The sequence below is a fragment of the Elgaria multicarinata genome, chromosome 5 (genome assembly GCF_023053635.1).
Source record: "Elgaria multicarinata webbii isolate HBS135686 ecotype San Diego chromosome 5, rElgMul1.1.pri, whole genome shotgun sequence".
Lineage (NCBI taxonomy): Eukaryota > Metazoa > Chordata > Lepidosauria > Squamata > Anguidae > Elgaria > Elgaria multicarinata.
In genome coordinates, this window is record NC_086175.1 from 65,417,862 (window position 1) to 65,437,373 (window position 19,512).

Below are 19,512 nucleotides of genomic sequence, written 5' to 3' on the forward strand. Positions count from 1 at the left end.
GTAAAGTGTGGTGTCCTGCAGTAAGCATTTCTCTCCCCTTGAAGGGAAGAATGGCAAGTAAAGTGCGGTGTCCTGCAATAAGTACTTCTCTCCCCTTGAAGGGAAGAATGGCTAGTAAAGTGCGGTGTCCTGCAATAAGCATTTCTCTCCCCATAAAGGAAAGAATGGCTAGTAAAGTGGGGTGTCCTGCAATAAGCATTTCTCTCCCCTTGAAGGGAAGAATGGCTAGTAAAGTGTGGTGACCTGCAATAAGCATTTCTCTCCCCTTGAAGGGAAGAATGGCTAGTAAAGTGTGGTGTCCTGCAATAAGCACTTCTCTCCCCTTGAAGGAAAGAATGGCTAGTAAAGTGTGGTGTCCTGCAATAAGCATTTCTCTACCCATAAAGGGAAGAATGGCTAGTAAAGTGTGGTGTCCTACAATAAGCACTTCTCTCCCCATAAAGGAAAGAATGGATAGTAAACTGTGGTGTCCTACAATAAGCACTTCTCTCCCCTTGAAGGGAAGAATGGCTAGTAAAGGGCGGTGTCCTGCAATAAGCATTTCTCTCACCATAAAGGAAAGAATGGCTAGTAAACTGTGGTGTCCTGCAATAAGCACTTCTCTCCCCTTGAAGGGAAGAATGGCTAGTAAAGTGTGGTGTCCTGCAATAAGCATTTCTCTCCTCATAAAGGAAAGAATGGCTAGTAAAGTGTGGTGTCCTGCAATAAGCACTTCTCTCCCCATAAAGGAAAGAATGGCTAGTAAAGTGTGGTATCCTGCAATAAGCATTTCTCTCCCCATAAAGGAAAGAATGGCTAGTAAAGTGTGGTGTCCTGCAATAAGCATTTCTCTCCCCATAAAGGAAAGAATGGCTAGTAAAGTGTGGTGTCCTGCAATAAGCACTTCTCTCCCCATAAAGGAAAGAATGGCTAGTAAAGTGTGGTGTCCTGCAATAAGCATTTCTCTCCCCATAAAGGAAAGAATGGCTAGTAAAGTGCGGTGTCCTGCAATAAGCACTTCTCTCCCCATAAAGGAAAGAATGGCTAGTAAAGTGTGGTGTCCTGCAATAAGCATTTCTCTCCCCATAAAGGAAAGAATGGCTAGTAAAGTGCGGTGTCCTGCAATAAGCATTTCTCTCCCCATAAAGGAAAGAATGGCTATTAAAGTGTGGTGTCCTGCAGTAAGCATTTCTCTCCCCTTGAAGGGAAGACTGGCTAGTAAACTGTGGTGTCCTGCAATAAGCATTTCTCTCCCCATAAAGGAAAGAATGGCTAGTAAGGTGTGGTGTCCTGCAATAAGCATTTCTCTACCCATAAAGGGAAGAATGGCTAGTAAAGTGTGGTGTCCTACAATAAGCACTTCTCTCCCCATAAATGAAAGAATGGCTAGTAAACTGTGGTGTCCTACAATAAGCACTTCTCTCCCCTTGAAGGGAAGAATGGCTAGTAAAGTGTGGTGTCCTGCAATAAGCATTTCTCTCCCCTTGAAGGAAAGAATGGCTAGTAAAGTGTGGTGTCCTGCAATAAGCATTTCTCACCCCTTGAAGGGAAGACTGCCTAGTAAACTGTGGTGTCCTGCAATAAGCATTTCTCTCCCCATAAATGAAAGAATGGCTAGTAAAGTGTGGTGTCCTGCAGTAAGCATTTCTCTCCCCTTGAAGGGAAGAATGGCTAGTAAAGTGTGGTGTCCTGCAATAAGCATTTCTCTCCCCTTGAAGGGAAGAATGGCTAGTAAAGTGTGGTGACCTGCAATAAGCATTTCTCTCCCCTTGAAGGGAAGACTGGCTAGTAAACTGTGATGTCCTGCAATAAGCACTTCTCTCCCCTTGAAGGAAAGAATGGCTAGTAAAGTGTGGTGTCCTGCAATAAGCATTTCTCTCCCCATAAAGGAAAGAATGGCTAGTAAAGTGCGGTGTCCTGCAATAAGCATTTCTCTCCCCATAAAGGAAAGAATGGCTAGTAAAGTGTGGTGTCCTGCAGTAAGCATTTCTCTCCCCTTGAAGGGAAGACTGGCTAGTAAACTGTGGTGTCCTGCAATAAGCATTTCTCTCCCCATAAAGGAAAGAATGGCTAGTAAGGTGTGGTGTCCTGCAATAAGCATTTCTCTACCCATAAAGGGAAGAATGGCTAGTAAAGTGTGGTGTCCTACAATAAGCACTTCTCTCCCCATAAATGAAAGAATGGCTAGTAAACTGTGGTGTCCTACAATAAGCACTTCTCTCCCCTTGAAGGGAAGAATGGCTAGTAAAGTGTGGTGTCCTGCAATAAGCATTTCTCACCCCTTGAAGGGAAGACTGCCTAGTAAACTGTGGTGTCCTGCAATAAGCATTTCTCTCCCCATAAATGAAAGAATGGCTAGTAAAGTGTGGTGTCCTGCAGTAAGCATTTCTCTCCCCTTGAAGGGAAGAATGGCTAGTAAAGTGCGGTGTCCTGCAATAAGCACTTCTCTCCCCATAAAGGAAAGAATGGCTAGTAAAGTGTGGTGTCCTACAATAAGCACTTCTCTCCCCTTGAAGGGAAGAATGGCTAGTAAAGTGTGGTGTCCTGCAATAAGCACTTCTCTCCCCATAAAGGAAAGAATGGCTAGTAAAGTGTGGTGTCCTACAATAAGCACTTCTCTCCCCTTGAAGGGAAGAATGGCTAGTAAAGTGCGGTGTCCTGCAATAAGCACTTCTCTCCCCATAAAGGAAAGAATGGCTAGTAAAGTGTGGTGTCCTACAATAAGCATTTCTCTCCCCATAAAGGAAAGAATGGCTAGTAAAGTGTGGTGTCCTGCAGTAAGCATTTCTCTCCCCTTGAAGGGAAGAATGGCTAGTAAAGTGTGGTGTCCTGCAGTAAGCATTTCTCTCCCCTTGAAGGGAAGAATGGCTAGTAAAGTGTGGTGTCCTGCAATAAGCATTTCTCTCCCCATAAAGGAAAGAATGGCTAGTAAAGTGTGGTGTCCTGCAGCAAGCATTTCTCTCCCCTTGAAGGGAAGAAAGGCTAGTAAAGTGTGGTGTCCTGCAATAAGCACTTCTCTCCCCTTGAAGGGAAGAATGGCTGGTAAAGTGCGGTGTCCTGCAATAAGCACTTCTCTCCCCATAAAGGAAAGAATGGCTAGTAAAGTGTGGTGTCCTACAATAAGCACTTCTCTCCCCTTGAAGGGAAGAATGAATAGTAAAGTGCGGTGTCCTGCAATAAGCACTTCTCTCCCCATAAAGGAAAGAATGGCTAGTAAAGTGTGGTGTCCTGCAATAAGCATTTCTCTTACCATAAAGGAAAGAATGGCTAGTAAAGTGTGGTGTCCTACAATAAGCATTTCTCTCCCCATAAAGGAAAGAATGGCTAGTAATGTGTGGTGTCCTGCAGTAAGCATTTCTCTCCCCTTGAAGGGAAGAATGGCTTGTAAAGTGCGGTGTCCTGCAATAAGCACTTCTCTCCCCATAAAGGAAAGAATGGCTAGTAAAGTGTGGTGTCCTACAATAAGCACTTCTCTCCCCTTGAAGGGAAGAATGAATAGTAAAGTGCGGTGTCCTGCAATAAGCACTTCTCTCCCCATAAAGGAAAGAATGGCTAGTAAAGTGTGGTGTCCTGCAATAAGCATTTCTCTTACCATAAAGGAAAGAATGGCTAGTAAAGTGTGGTGTCCTGCAGTAAGCATTTCTCTCCCCTTGAAGGGAAGACTGGCTAGTAAAGTGTGGTGTCCTGCAATAAGCATTTCTCTACCCATAAAGGAAAGACTGGCTAGTAAAGTGTGGTGTCCTGCAATAAGCATTTCTCTCCCCATAAAGGAAAGAATGGCTAGTAATGTGTGGTGTCCTGCAGTAAGCATTTCTCTCCCCTTGAAGGGAAGAATGGCTAGTAAAGTGCGGTGTCCTGCAATAAGCACTTCTCTCCCCATAAAGGAATGAATGGCTAGTAAAGTGTGGTGTCCTTCAATAAGCATTTCTCTCCCATTGAAGGGAAGAATGGCTAGTAAAGTGTGGTGTCCTGCAATAAGCATTTCTCTCCCCATAAAGGGAAGAATGGCTAGTAAAGTGTGGTGTCCTGCAGTAAGCACTTCTCTCCCCATAAAGGAAAGAATGGCTAGTAAAGTGTGGTGTCCTACAATAAGCACTTCTCTCCCCTTGAAGGGAAGACTGGCTAGTAAAGTGTGGTGTCCTGCAATAAGCATTTCTCTCCCCTTGAAGGGAAGACTGGCTAGTAAAGTGTGGTGTCCTGCAATAAGCATTTCTCTCCCCATAAAGGAAAGAATGGCTAGTAAAGTGTGGTGTCCTGCAGTAAGCATTTCTCTCCCCTTGAAGGGAAGAATGGCTAGTAAAGTGTGGTGTCCTGCAATAAGCATTTCTCTCCCCATAAAGGAAAGAATGGCTAGTAAAGTGTGGTGTCCTGCAGTAAGCATTTCTCTCCCCTTGAAGGGAAGAATGGCTAGTAAAGTGCGGTGTCCTGCAATAAGCATTTCTCTCCCAATAAAGGAAAGAATGGCTAGTAAAGTGTGGTGTCCTGCAGTAAGCATTTCTCTCCCCTTGAAGGGAAGACTGGCTAGTAAAGTGTGGTGTCCTGCAATAAGCATTTCTCTCCCCATAAAGGAAAGAATGGCTAGTAAACTGTGGTGTCCTGCAATAAGCACTTCTCTCCCCTTAAAGGGAAGAATGGCTAGTAAAGTGTGGTGTCCTACAATAAGCACTTCTCTCCCCTTGAAGGGAAGAATGGCTAGTAAAGTGCGGTGTCCTGCAATAAGCACTTCTCTCCCCATAAAGGAAAGAATGGCTAGTAAAGTGTGGTGTCCTACAATAAGCACTTCTCTCCCCTTGAAGGGAAGAATGGCTAGTAAAGTGCGGTGTCCTGCAATAAGCACTTCTCTCCCCATAAAGGAAAGAATGGCTAGTAAAGTGTGGTGTCCTGCAATAAGCATTTCTCTCCCCATAAAGGAAAGAATGGCTAGTAAAGTGTGGTGTCCTGCAGTAAGCATTTCTCTCCCCTTGAAGGGAAAAATGGCTAGTAAAGTGCGGTGTCCTGCAATAAGCATTTCTCTCCCCATAAAGGAAAGAATGGCTAGTAAAGTGTGGTGTCCTGCAGTAAGCATTTCTCTCCCCTTGAAGGGAAGAATGGCTAGTAAAGTGTGGTGTCCTGCAGTAAGCATTTCTCTCCCCTTGAAGGGAAGACTGGCTAGTAAAGTGTGGTGTCCTGCAATAAGCATTTCTCTCCCCATAAAGGAAAGAATGGCTAGTAAAGTGTGGTGTCCTGCAATAAGCATTTCTCTCCCCATAAAGGAAAGAATGGCTAGTAAAGTGTGGTGTCCTGCAGTAAGCATTTCTCTCCCCTTGAAGGGAAGAATGGCTAGTAAAGTGTGGTGTCCTGCAGTAAGCATTTCTCTCCCCTTGAAGGGAAGACTGGCTAGTAAAGTGTGGTGTCCTGCAATAAGCATTTCTCTCCCCATAAAGGAAAGAATGGCTAGTAAACTGTGGTGTCCTGCAATAAGCACTTCTCTCCCCTTAAAGGGAAGAATGGCTAGTAAAGTGCGGTGTCCTGCAATAAGCACTTCTCTCCCCATAAAGGAAAGAATGGCTAGTAAAGTGTGGTGTCCTGCAATAAGCACTTCTCTCCCCATAAAGGAAAGAATGGCTAGTAAAGTGTGGTGTCCTACAATAAGCACTTCTCTCCCCTTGAAGGGAAGAATGGCTAGTAAATTGCGGTGTCCTGCAATAAGCACTTCTCTCCCCATAAAGGAAAGAATGGCTAGTAAAGTGTGGTGTCCTGCAATAAGCATTTCTCTCCCCATAAAGGAAAGAATGGCTAGTAAAGTGTGGTGTCCTGCAGTAAGCATTTCTCTCCCCTTGAAGGGAAGAATGGCTAGTAAAGTGCGGTGTCCTGCAATAAGCATTTCTCTCCCCATAAAGGAAAGAATGGCTAGTAAAGTGTGGTGTCCTGCAGTAAGCATTTCTCTCCCCTTGAAGGGAAGAATGGCTAGTAAAGTGTGGTGTCCTGCAGTAAGCATTTCTCTCCCCTTGAAGGGAAGACTGGCTAGTAAAGTGTGGTGTCCTGCAATAAGCATTTCTCTCCCCATAAAGGAAAGAATGGCTAGTAAAGTGTGGTGTCCTGCAATAAGCATTTCTCTCCCCATAAAGGAAAGAATGGCTAGTAAAGTGTGGTGTCCTGCAGTAAGCATTTCTCTCCCCTTGAAGGGAAGAATGGCTAGTAAAGTGTGGTGTCCTGCAGTAAGCATTTCTCTCCCCTTGAAGGGAAGACTGGCTAGTAAAGTGTGGTGTCCTGCAATAAGCATTTCTCTCCCCTTGAAGTTAAGAATGGCTAGTAAACTGTGGTGTCCTGCAATAAGCATTTCTCTCCCCTTGAAGGGAAGAATGGCTAGTAAAGTGTGGTGTCCTGCAGTAAGCATTTCTCTCCCCTTGAAGGGAAGACTGGCTAGTAAAGTGTGGTGTCCTGCAATAAGCATTTCTCTCCCCATAAAGGAAAGAATGGCTAGTAAACTGTGGTGTCCTGCAATAAGCACTTCTCTCCCCTTAAAGGGAAGACTGGCTAGTAAAGTGTGGTGTCCTGCAATAAGCATTTCTCTCCCCATAAAGGAAAGAATGGCTAGTAAAGTGTGGTGTCCTGCCGTAAGCATTTCTCTCCCCTTGAAGGGAAGAATGGCTAGTAAAGTGTGGTGTCCTGCAGTAAGCATTTCTCTCCCCTTGAAGGGAAGACTGGCTAGTAAAGTGTGGTGTCCTGCAATAAGCATTTCTCTCCCCATAAAGGAAAGAATGGCTAGTAAACTGTGGTGTCCTGCAATAAGCACTTCTCTCCCCTTAAAGGGAAGACTGGCTAGTAAAGTGTGGTGTCCTGCAATAAGCATTTCTCTCCCCATAAAGGAAAGAATGGCTAGTAAAGTGTGGTGTCCTGCCGTAAGCATTTCTCTCCCCTTGAAGGGAAGAATGGCTAGTAAAGTGTGGTGTCCTGCAGTAAGCATTTCTCTCCCCTTGAAGGGAAGACTGGCTAGTAAAGTGTGGTGTCCTGCAATAAGCATTTCTCTCCCCATAAAGGAAAGAATGGCTAGTAAAGTGTGGTGTCCTGCAATAAGCATTTCTCTCCCCATAAAGGAAAGAATGGCTAGTAAAGTGTGGTGTCCTGCAGTAAGCATTTCTCTCCCCTTGAAGGGAAGAATGGCTAGTAAAGTGTGGTGTCCTGCAATAAGCATTTCTCTCCCCATAAAGGAAAGAATGGCTAGTAAAGTGTGGTGTCCTGCAGTAAGCATTTCTCTCCCCTTGAAGGGAAGAATGGCTAGTAAAGTGCGGTGTCCTGCAATAAGCATTTCTCTCCCAATAAAGGAAAGAATGGCTAGTAAAGTGTGGTGTCCTGCAGTAAGCATTTCTCTCCCCTTGAAGGGAAGACTGGCTAGTAAAGTGTGGTGTCCTGCAATAAGCATTTCTCTCCCCATAAAGGAAAGAATGGCTAGTAAACTGTGGTGTCCTGCAATAAGCACTTCTCTCCCCTTAAAGGGAAGAATGGCTAGTAAAGTGTGGTGTCCTACAATAAGCACTTCTCTCCCCTTGAAGGGAAGAATGGCTAGTAAAGTGCGGTGTCCTGCAATAAGCACTTCTCTCCCCATAAAGGAAAGAATGGCTAGTAAAGTGTGGTGTCCTACAATAAGCACTTCTCTCCCCTTGAAGGGAAGAATGGCTAGTAAAGTGCGGTGTCCTGCAATAAGCACTTCTCTCCCCATAAAGGAAAGAATGGCTAGTAAAGTGTGGTGTCCTGCAATAAGCATTTCTCTCCCCATAAAGGAAAGAATGGCTAGTAAAGTGTGGTGTCCTGCAGTAAGCATTTCTCTCCCCTTGAAGGGAAAAATGGCTAGTAAAGTGCGGTGTCCTGCAATAAGCATTTCTCTCCCCATAAAGGAAAGAATGGCTAGTAAAGTGTGGTGTCCTGCAGTAAGCATTTCTCTCCCCTTGAAGGGAAGAATGGCTAGTAAAGTGTGGTGTCCTGCAGTAAGCATTTCTCTCCCCTTGAAGGGAAGACTGGCTAGTAAAGTGTGGTGTCCTGCAATAAGCATTTCTCTCCCCATAAAGGAAAGAATGGCTAGTAAAGTGTGGTGTCCTGCAATAAGCATTTCTCTCCCCATAAAGGAAAGAATGGCTAGTAAAGTGTGGTGTCCTGCAGTAAGCATTTCTCTCCCCTTGAAGGGAAGAATGGCTAGTAAAGTGTGGTGTCCTGCAGTAAGCATTTCTCTCCCCTTGAAGGGAAGACTGGCTAGTAAAGTGTGGTGTCCTGCAATAAGCATTTCTCTCCCCATAAAGGAAAGAATGGCTAGTAAACTGTGGTGTCCTGCAATAAGCACTTCTCTCCCCTTAAAGGGAAGAATGGCTAGTAAAGTGCGGTGTCCTGCAATAAGCACTTCTCTCCCCATAAAGGAAAGAATGGCTAGTAAAGTGTGGTGTCCTGCAATAAGCACTTCTCTCCCCATAAAGGAAAGAATGGCTAGTAAAGTGTGGTGTCCTACAATAAGCACTTCTCTCCCCTTGAAGGGAAGAATGGCTAGTAAATTGCGGTGTCCTGCAATAAGCACTTCTCTCCCCATAAAGGAAAGAATGGCTAGTAAAGTGTGGTGTCCTGCAATAAGCATTTCTCTCCCCATAAAGGAAAGAATGGCTAGTAAAGTGTGGTGTCCTGCAGTAAGCATTTCTCTCCCCTTGAAGGGAAGAATGGCTAGTAAAGTGCGGTGTCCTGCAATAAGCATTTCTCTCCCCATAAAGGAAAGAATGGCTAGTAAAGTGTGGTGTCCTGCAGTAAGCATTTCTCTCCCCTTGAAGGGAAGAATGGCTAGTAAAGTGTGGTGTCCTGCAGTAAGCATTTCTCTCCCCTTGAAGGGAAGACTGGCTAGTAAAGTGTGGTGTCCTGCAATAAGCATTTCTCTCCCCATAAAGGAAAGAATGGCTAGTAAAGTGTGGTGTCCTGCAATAAGCATTTCTCTCCCCATAAAGGAAAGAATGGCTAGTAAAGTGTGGTGTCCTGCAGTAAGCATTTCTCTCCCCTTGAAGGGAAGAATGGCTAGTAAAGTGTGGTGTCCTGCAGTAAGCATTTCTCTCCCCTTGAAGGGAAGACTGGCTAGTAAAGTGTGGTGTCCTGCAATAAGCATTTCTCTCCCCTTGAAGTTAAGAATGGCTAGTAAACTGTGGTGTCCTGCAATAAGCATTTCTCTCCCCTTGAAGGGAAGAATGGCTAGTAAAGTGTGGTGTCCTGCAGTAAGCATTTCTCTCCCCTTGAAGGGAAGACTGGCTAGTAAAGTGTGGTGTCCTGCAATAAGCATTTCTCTCCCCATAAAGGAAAGAATGGCTAGTAAACTGTGGTGTCCTGCAATAAGCACTTCTCTCCCCTTAAAGGGAAGACTGGCTAGTAAAGTGTGGTGTCCTGCAATAAGCATTTCTCTCCCCATAAAGGAAAGAATGGCTAGTAAAGTGTGGTGTCCTGCCGTAAGCATTTCTCTCCCCTTGAAGGGAAGAATGGCTAGTAAAGTGTGGTGTCCTGCAGTAAGCATTTCTCTCCCCTTGAAGGGAAGACTGGCTAGTAAAGTGTGGTGTCCTGCAATAAGCAATTCTCTCCCCATAAAGGAAAGAATGGCTAGTAAACTGTGGTGTCCTGCAATAAGCACTTCTCTCCCCTTAAAGGGAAGACTGGCTAGTAAAGTGTGGTGTCCTGCAATAAGCATTTCTCTCCCCATAAAGGAAAGAATGGCTAGTAAAGTGTGGTGTCCTGCCGTAAGCATTTCTCTCCCCTTGAAGGGAAGAATGGCTAGTAAAGTGTGGTGTCCTGCAGTAAGCATTTCTCTCCCCTTGAAGGGAAGACTGGCTAGTAAAGTGTGGTGTCCTGCAATAAGCATTTCTCTCCCCATAAAGGAAAGAATGGCTAGTAAAGTGTGGTGTCCTGCAATAAGCATTTCTCTCCCCATAAAGGAAAGAATGACTAGTAAACTGTGGTGTCCTGCAATAAGCACTTCTCTCCCCTTGAAGGGAAGACTGGCTAGTAAAGTGTGGTGTCCTGCAATAAGCATTTCTCTCCCCATAAAGGAAAGAATGGCTAGTAAAGTGTGGTGTCCTGCAGTAAGCATTTCTCTTCCCCTGAAGGGAAGAATGGCTAGTAAAGTGTGGTGTCCTGCAATAAGCATTTCTCTCCCCTAGAAGGGAAGACTGCCTAGTAAAGTGTGGTGTCCTGCAATAAGCATTTCTCTCCCCTTGAAGGGAAGACTGGCTAGTAAACTGTGGTGTCCTGCAGTAAGCATTTCTCTCCCCTTGAAGGGAAGACTGGCTAGTAAAGTGTGGTGTCCTGCAGTAAGCATTTCTCTCCCCTTGAAGGGAAGACTGGCTAGTAAAGTGTGGTGTCCTGCAATAAGCATTTCTCTCCCCTTGAAGTTAAGAATGGCTAGTAAACTGTGGTGTCCTGCAATAAGCATTTCTCTCCCCTTGAAGGGAAGACTGGCTGGTAAAGTGTGGTGTCCTGCAATAAGCATTTCTCTCCCCTTGAAGGGAAGACTGGCTAGTAAACTGTGGTGTCCTGCAATAAGCATTTCTCTCCCCTTAAAGGGAAGACTGGCTAGTAAAGTGTGGTGTCCTGCAGTAAGCATTTCTCTCCCCTTGAAGGGAAGAATGGCTAGTAAAGTGCGGTGTCCTGCAATAAGCATTTCTCTCCCCATAAAGGAAAGAATGGCTAGTAAAGTGTGGTGTCCTGCAGTAAGCATTTCTCTCCCCTTGAAGGGAAGAATGGCTAGTAAAGTGTGGTGTCCTGCAGTAAGCATTTCTCTCCCCTTGAAGGGAAGACTGGCTAGTAAAGTGTGGTGTCCTGCAATAAGCATTTCTCTCCCCATAAAGGAAAGAATGGCTAGTAAAGTGTGGTGTCCTGCAATAAGCATTTCTCTCCCCATAAAGGAAAGAATGGCTAGTAAAGTGTGGTGTCCTGCAGTAAGCATTTCTCTCCCCTTGAAGGGAAGAATGGCTAGTAAAGTGTGGTGTCCTGCAGTAAGCATTTCTCTCCCCTTGAAGGGAAGACTGGCTAGTAAAGTGTGGTGTCCTGCAATAAGCATTTCTCTCCCCATAAAGGAAAGAATGGCTAGTAAACTGTGGTGTCCTGCAATAAGCACTTCTCTCCCCTTAAAGGGAAGACTGGCTAGTAAAGTGTGGTGTCCTGCAATAAGCATTTCTCTCCCCATAAAGGAAAGAATGGCTAGTAAAGTGTGGTGTCCTGCCGTAAGCATTTCTCTCCCCTTGAAGGGAAGACTGGCTAGTAAAGTGTGGTGTCCTGCAGTAAGCATTTCTCTTCCCCTGAAGGGAAGAATGGCTAGTAAAGTGTGGTGTCCTGCAATAAGCATTTCTCTCCCCTTGAAGGGAAGACTGCCTAGTAAAGTGTGGTGTCCTGCAATAAGCATTTCTCTCCCCTTGAAGGGAAGACTGGCTAGTAAACTGTGGTGTCCTGCAGTAAGCATTTCTCTCCCCTTGAAGGGAAGACTGGCTAGTAAAGTGTGGTGTCCTGCAGTAAGCATTTCTCTCCCCTTGAAGGGAAGACTGGCTAGTAAAGTGTGGTGTCCTGCAATAAGCATTTCTCTCCCCTTGAAGTTAAGAATGGCTAGTAAACTGTGGTGTCCTGCAATAAGCATTTCTCTCCCCTTGAAGGGAAGACTGGCTGGTAAAGTGTGGTGTCCTGCAATAAGCATTTCTCTCCCCTTGAAGGGAAGACTGGCTAGTAAACTGTGGTGTCCTGCAATAAGCATTTCTCTCCCCTTAAAGGGAAGACTGGCTAGTAAAGTGTGGTGTCCTGCAGTAAGCATTTCTCTCCCCTTGAAGGGAAGAATGGCTAGTAAAGTGCGGTGTCCTGCAATAAGCATTTCTCTCCCCATAAAGGAAAGAATGGCTAGTAAAGTGGGGTGTCCTGCAGTAAGCATTTCTCTCCCCTTGAAGGGAAGAATGGCTAGTAAAGTGTGGTGTCCTGCAGTAAGCATTTCTCTCCCCTTGAAGGGAAGACTGGCTAGTAAAGTGTGGTGTCCTGCAATAAGCATTTCTCTCCCCATAAAGGAAAGAATGGCTAGTAAAGTGTGGTGTCCTGCAATAAGCATTTCTCTCCCCATAAAGGAAAGAATGGCTAGTAAAGTGTGGTGTCCTGCAGTAAGCATTTCTCTCCCCTTGAAGGGAAGAATGGCTAGTAAAGTGTGGTGTCCTGCAGTAAGCATTTCTCTCCCCTTGAAGGGAAGACTGGCTAGTAAAGTGTGGTGTCCTGCAATAAGCATTTCTCTCCCCATAAAGGAAAGAATGGCTAGTAAACTGTGGTGTCCTGCAATAAGCACTTCTCTCCCCTTAAAGGGAAGACTGGCTAGTAAAGTGTGGTGTCCTGCAATAAGCATTTCTCTCCCCATAAAGGAAAGAATGGCTAGTAAAGTGTGGTGTCCTGCCGTAAGCATTTCTCTCCCCTTGAAGGGAAGAATGGCTAGTAAAGTGTGGTGTCCTGCAGTAAGCATTTCTCTCCCCTTGAAGGGAAGACTGGCTAGTAAAGTGTGGTGTTTGCAATAAGCATTTCTCTCCCCATAAAGGAAAGAATGGCTAGTAAAGTGTGGTGTCCTGCAATAAGCATTTCTCTCCCCATAAAGGAAAGAATGGCTAGTAAACTGTGGTGTCCTGCAATAAGCACTTCTCTCCCCTTGAAGGGAAGACTGGCTAGTAAAGTGTGGTGTCCTGCAATAAGCATTTCTCTCCCCATAAAGGAAAGAATGGCTAGTAAAGTGTGGTGTCCTGCAGTAAGCATTTCTCTTCCCCTGAAGGGAAGAATGGCTAGTAAAGTGTGGTGTCCTGCAATAAGCATTTCTCTCCCCTTGAAGGGAAGACTGCCTAGTAAAGTGTGGTGTCCTGCAATAAGCATTTCTCTCCCCTTGAAGGGAAGACTGGCTAGTAAACTGTGGTGTCCTGCAGTAAGCATTTCTCTCCCCTTGAAGGGAAGACTGGCTAGTAAACTGTGGTGTCCTGCAGTAAGCATTTCTCTCCCCTTGAAGGGAAGACTGGCTAGTAAAGTGTGGTGTCCTGCAATAAGCATTTCTCTCCCCTTGAAGTTAAGAATGGCTAGTAAACTGTGGTGTCCTGCAATAAGCATTTCTCTCCCCTTGAAGGGAAGACTGGCTGGTAAAGTGTGGTGTCCTGCAATAAGCATTTCTCTCCCCTTGAAGGGAAGACTGGCTAGTAAACTGTGGTGTCCTGCAATAAGCATTTCTCTCCCCTTAAAGGGAAGACTGGCTAGTAAAGTGTGGTGTCCTGCAATAAGCATTTCTCTCCCCCTGAAGGGAAGACTGGCTAGTAAAGTGTGGTGTCCTGCAATAAGCATTTCTCTTCCCATAAAGGGAAGACTGGCTGGTAAAGTGTGGTGTCCTGCAATAAGTACTTCTCTTCCCTTGAAGGGAAGACTGGCCAGTGAAGTGTGGAGTCCTGCAATAAGCATTTCTCTCCTGTTGAAGGGAAGAATGGCCAGTAAAGTGTGAAGGCTGGCAATGATAGGTCCAATCCCTCTGAAGGCAGTGCTTTACTCTTTCGTCTTTACAGCAGAACTTCCAGGCATCCCTTCTTCGACACCTGCATTCACTTTCTATTCAATCCATCCAGCAAGTGGACTGCAGAGAAATGGCCAGGGAAGTCTTGGTCCTTGATTTCAGAGGTGCAGTACACCATCATCCTGGGACAGAGGAGTGAAAATCTACATTTTATTTTTTAATTTATTGCACTTATATACCGCTCCCATAACAAGGGCTCTCTGGGCGGTTTACAGAAATTCTAAAATTAAGGTAAAAACGAGTATACAAAATTTAAATTCTAAAACACAGAACATACCCACATAAAGAATTAAAAACTGTAAATCAACAAATGAAAGGGGAAAAAGCACAAAAATAAGTGCAATCAAAGCCAGTGTAATATATTGCTTAGAGAGTTGGACTGACTTACCTCGAAGGATTTTTTCTGAGGATAAGATGGAGACGAAGACGACGATGTAAGATGCCTCACTTTCCTTGGAAGAGTTAAAAAGCAAAGCCCACCCTATGAAGGGGAGTGAGGGGGGGACACTGGCCAGTAAAGAGTGGTGTCCTGCAGTAAGCATTTCTCTCCCCTTGAAGGGAAGACTGGCCAGTAAAGAGTGGTGTCCTGCAGTAAGCATTTCTCTCCCCTTGAAGGAAAGAATGGCTAGTAAAGTGTGGTGTCCTACAATAAGCACTTCTCTCCCCTTGAAGGGAAGAATGGCTAGTAAAGTGTGGTGTCCTGCAGTAAGCATTTCTCTCCCTTGAAGGGAAGACTGGCTAGTAAAGTTCGGTGTCCAGCAATAAGCACTTCTCTCCCCTTGAAGGAAAGAATGGCTAGTAAAGTGTGGTGTCCTGCAGTAAGCAGTTCTCTCCCCTTGAAGGGAAGAATGGCTAGTAAAGTGCGGTGTCCTCCAATAAGCACTTCTCTCCCCATAAAGGAAATAATGGCTAGTAAAGTGTGGTGTCCTGCAGTAAGCATTTCTCTCCCCTTGAAGGGAAGAATGGCTAGTAAAGTGCGGTGTCCTGCAATAAGCACTTCTCTCCCCATAAAGGAAAGAATGGCTAGTAAAGTGTGGTGTCCTGCAATAAGCATTTCTCTCCCCATAAAGGAAAGAATGGCTAGTAAAGTGTGGTGTCCTACAATAAGCACTTCTCTCCCCATAAAGGAAAGAATGGCTAGTAAAGTGTGGTGTCCTACAATAAGCACTTCTCTCCCCTTGAAGGGAAGAATGGCTAGTGAAGTTCGGTGTCCAGCAATAAGCACTTCTCTCCCCATAAAGGAAAGAATGGCTAGTAAAGTGTGGTGTCCTGCAATAAGCACTTCTCTCCCCTTGAAGGGAAGAATGGCTAGTAAAGTGCGGTGTCCTGCAATAAGCACTTCTCTCCCCATAAAGGAAAGAATGGCTAGTAAAGTGTGGTGTCCTGCAATAAGCATTTCTCTCCCCTTGAAGGGAAGAATGGCCAGTAAAGTGTGGTGTCCTGCAATAAGCATTTCTCTCCCCATAAAGGAAAGAATGGCTAGTAAAGTGTAGTGTCCTGCAGTAAGCATTTCTCTCCCCTTGAAGGGAAGAATGGCTAGTAAAGTGTGGTGTCCTACAATAAGCACTTCTCTCCCCATAAAGGAAAGAATGGCTAGTAAACTGTGGTGTCCTGCAATAAGCACTTCTCTCCCCTTGAAGGGAAGAATGGCTAGTAAAGTGTGGTGTCCTACAATAAGCATTTCTCTCCCCATAAAGGAAAGAATGGCTAGTAAAGTGTGGTGTCCTGCAGTAAGCATTTCTCTCCCCTTGAAGGGAAGAATGGCTAGTAAAGTGTGGTGTCCTACAATAAGCACTTCTCTCCCCATAAAGGAAAGAATGGCTAGTAAAGTGTGGTGTCCTACAATAAGCACTTCTCTCCCCTTGAAGGGAAGAATGGCTAGTAAAGTGTGGTGTCCTACAATAAGCATTTCTCTCCCCATAAAGGAAAGAATGGCTAGTAAAGTGTGGCGTCCTGCAGTAAGCATTTCTCTCCCCTTGAAGGGAAGAATGGCTAGTAAAGTGTGGTGTCCTACAATAAGCATTTCTCTCCCCATAAAGGAAAGAATGGCTAGTAAACTGTGGTGTCCTGCAATAAGCACTTCTCTCCCCTTGAAGGGAAGAATGGCTAGTAAAGTGTGGTGTCCTACAATAAGCATTTCTCTCCCCATAAAGGAAAGAATGGCTAGTAAAGTGTGGTGTCCTGCAGTAAGCATTTCTCTCCCCTTGAAGGGAAGAATGGCTAGTAAAGTGTGGTGTCCTACAATAAGCATTTCTTTCCCCATAAAGGAAAGAATGGCTAGTAAAGTGTGGTGTCCTGCAGTAAGCACTTCTCTCCCCTTGAAGGGAAGAATGGCTAGTAAAGTGCGGTGTCCTGCAATAAGCACTTCTCTCCCCATAAAGGAAAGAATGGCTAGTAAAGTGTGGTGTCCTGCAATAAGCATTTCTCTCCCCTTGAAGGGAAGAATGGCCAGTAAAGTGTGGTGTCCTGCAATAAGCATTTCTCTCCCCATAAAGGAAAGAATGGCTAGTAAAGTGTGGTGTCCTGCAGTAAGCATTTCTCTCCCCTTGAAGGGAAGAATGGCTAGTAAAGTGTGGTGTCCTACAATAAGCACTTCTCTCCCCATAAAGGAAAGAATGGCTAGTAAACTGTGGTGTCCTGCAATAAGCACTTCTCTCCCCTTGAAGGGAAGAATGGCTAGTAAAGTGTGGTGTCCTGCAATAAGCATTTCTCTCCCCATAAAGGAAAGAATGGCTAGTAAAGTGTGGTGTCCTGCAGTAAGCATTTCTCTCCCCTTGAAGGGAAGAATGGCTAGTAAAGTGTGGTGTCCTACAATAAGCACTTCTCTCCCCATAAAGGAAAGAATGGCTAGTAAAGTGTGGTGTCCTGCAGTAAGCATTTCTCTCCCCTTGAAGGGAAGAATGGCTAGTAAAGTGTGGTGTCCTACAATAAGCACTTCTCTCCCCATAAAGGAAAGAATGGCTATTAAACTGTGGTGTCCTGCAGTAAGCATTTCTCTCCCCTTGAAGTTAAGAATGGCTAGTAAAGTGTGGTGTCCTGCAGTAAGCATTTCTCTCCCCTTGAAGGGAAGACTGGCTAGTAAAGTGTGGTGTCCTGCAATAAGCATTTCTCTCCCCATAAAGGAAAGAATGGCTAGTAAACTGTGGTGTCCTGCAATAAGCACTTCTCTCCCCTTAAAGGGAAGAATGGCTAGTAAAGTGCGGTGTCCTGCAATAAGCACTTCTCTCCCCATAAAGGAAAGAATGGCTAGTAAAGTGTGGTGTCCTGCAATAAGCACTTCTCTCCCCATAAAGGAAAGAATGGCTAGTAAAGTGTGGTGTCCTACAATAAGCACTTCTCTCCCCTTGAAGGGAAGAATGGCTAGTAAAGTGCGGTGTCCTGCAATAAGCACTTCTCTCCCCATAAAGGAAAGAATGGCTAGTAAAGTGTGGTGTCCTGCAATAAGCATTTCTCTCCCCATAAAGGAAAGAATGGCTAGTAAAGTGTGGTGTCCTGCAGTAAGCATTTCTCTCCCCTTGAAGGGAAGAATGGCTAGTAAAGTGCGGTGTCCTGCAATAAGCATTTCTCTCCCCATAAAGGAAAGAATGGCTAGTAAAGTGTGGTGTCCTGCAGTAAGCATTTCTCTCCCCTTGAAGGGAAGAATGGCTAGTAAAGTGTGGTGTCCTGCAGTAAGCATTTCTCTCCCCTTGAAGGGAAGACTGGCTAGTAAAGTGTGGTGTCCTGCAATAAGCATTTCTCTCCCCATAAAGGAAAGAATGGCTAGTAAAGTGTGGTGTCCTGCAATAAGCATTTCTCTCCCCATAAAGGAAAGAATGGCTAGTAAAGTGTGGTGTCCTGCAGTAAGCATTTCTCTCCCCTTGAAGGGAAGAATGGCTAGTAAAGTGTGGTGTCCTGCAGTAAGCATTTCTCTCCCCTTGAAGGGAAGACTGGCTAGTAAAGTGTGGTGTCCTGCAATAAGCATTTCTCTCCCCTTGAAGTTAAGAATGGCTAGTAAACTGTGGTGTCCTGCAATAAGCATTTCTCTCCCCTTGAAGGGAAGAATGGCTAGTAAAGTGTGGTGTCCTGCAGTAAGCATTTCTCTCCCCTTGAAGGGAAGACTGGCTAGTAAAGTGTGGTGTCCTGCAATAAGCATTTCTCTCCCCATAAAGGAAAGAATGGCTAGTAAACTGTGGTGTCCTGCAATAAGCACTTCTCTCCCCTTAAAGGGAAGACTGGCTAGTAAAGTGTGGTGTCCTGCAATAAGCATTTCTCTCCCCATAAAGGAAAGAATGGCTAGTAAAGTGTGGTGTCCTGCCGTAAGCATTTCTCTCCCCTTGAAGGGAAGAATGGCTAGTAAAGTGTGGTGTCCTGCAGTAAGCATTTCTCTCCCCTTGAAGGGAAGACTGGCTAGTAAAGTGTGGTGTCCTGCAATAAGCATTTCTCTCCCCATAAAGGAAAGAATGGCTAGTAAACTGTGGTGTCCTGCAATAAGCACTTCTCTCCCCTTAAAGGGAAGACTGGCTAGTAAAGTGTGGTGTCCTGCAATAAGCATTTCTCTCCCCATAAAGGAAAGAATGGCTAGTAAAGTGTGGTGTCCTGCCGTAAGCATTTCTCTCCCCTTGAAGGGAAGAATGGCTAGTAAAGTGTGGTGTCCTGCAGTAAGCATTTCTCTCCCCTTGAAGGGAAGACTGGCTAGTAAAGTGTGGTGTCCTGCAATAAGCATTTCTCTCCCCATAAAGGAAAGAATGGCTAGTAAAGTGTGGTGTCCTGCAATAAGCATTTCTCTCCCCATAAAGGAAAGAATGACTAGTAAACTGTGGTGTCCTGCAATAAGCACTTCTCTCCCCTTGAAGGGAAGACTGGCTAGTAAAGTGTGGTGTCCTGCAATAAGCATTTCTCTCCCCATAAAGGAAAGAATGGCTAGTAAAGTGTGGTGTCCTGCAGTAAGCATTTCTCTTCCCCTGAAGGGAAGAATGGCTATTAAAGTGTGGTGTCCTGCAATAAGCATTTCTCTCCCCTAGAAGGGAAGACTGCCTAGTAAAGTGTGGTGTCCTGCAATAAGCATTTCTCTCCCCTTGAAGGGAAGACTGGCTAGTAAACTGTGGTGTCCTGCAGTAAGCATTTCTCTCCCCTTGAAGGGAAGACTGGCTAGTAAAGTGTGGTGTCCTGCAGTAAGCATTTCTCTCCCCTTGAAGGGAAGACTGGCTAGTAAAGTGTGGTGTCCTGCAATAAGCATTTCTCTCCCCTTGAAGTTAAGAATGGCTAGTAAACTGTGGTGTCCTGCAATAAGCATTTCTCTCCCCTTGAAGGGAAGACTGGCTGGTAAAGTGTGGTGTCCTGCAATAAGCATTTCTCTCCCCTTGAAGGGAAGACTGGCTAGTAAACTGTGGTGTCCTGCAATAAGCATTTCTCTCCCCTTAAAGGGAAGACTGGCTAGTAAAGTGTGGTGTCCTGCAGTAAGCATTTCTCTCCCCTTGAAGGGAAGAATGGCTAGTAAAGTGCGGTGTCCTGCAATAAGCATTTCTCTCCCCATAAAGGAAAGAATGGCTAGTAAAGTGTGGTGTCCTGCAGTAAGCATTTCTCTCCCCTTGAAGGGAAGAATGGCTAGTAAAGTGTGGTGTCCTGCAGTAAGCATTTCTCTCCCCTTGAAGGGAAGACTGGCTAGTAAAGTGTGGTGTCCTGCAATAAGCATTTCTCTCCCCATAAAGGAAAGAATGGCTAGTAAAGTGTGGTGTCCTGCAATAAGCATTTCTCTCCCCATAAAGGAAAGAATGGCTAGTAAAGTGTGGTGTCCTGCAGTAAGCATTTCTCTCCCCTTGAAGGGAAGAATGGCTAGTAAAGTGTGGTGTCCTGCAGTAAGCATTTCTCTCCCCTTGAAGGGAAGACTGGCTAGTAAAGTGTGGTGTCCTGCAATAAGCATTTCTCTCCCCATAAAGGAAAGAATGGCTAGTAAACTGTGGTGTCCTGCAATAAGCACTTCTCTCCCCTTAAAGGGAAGACTG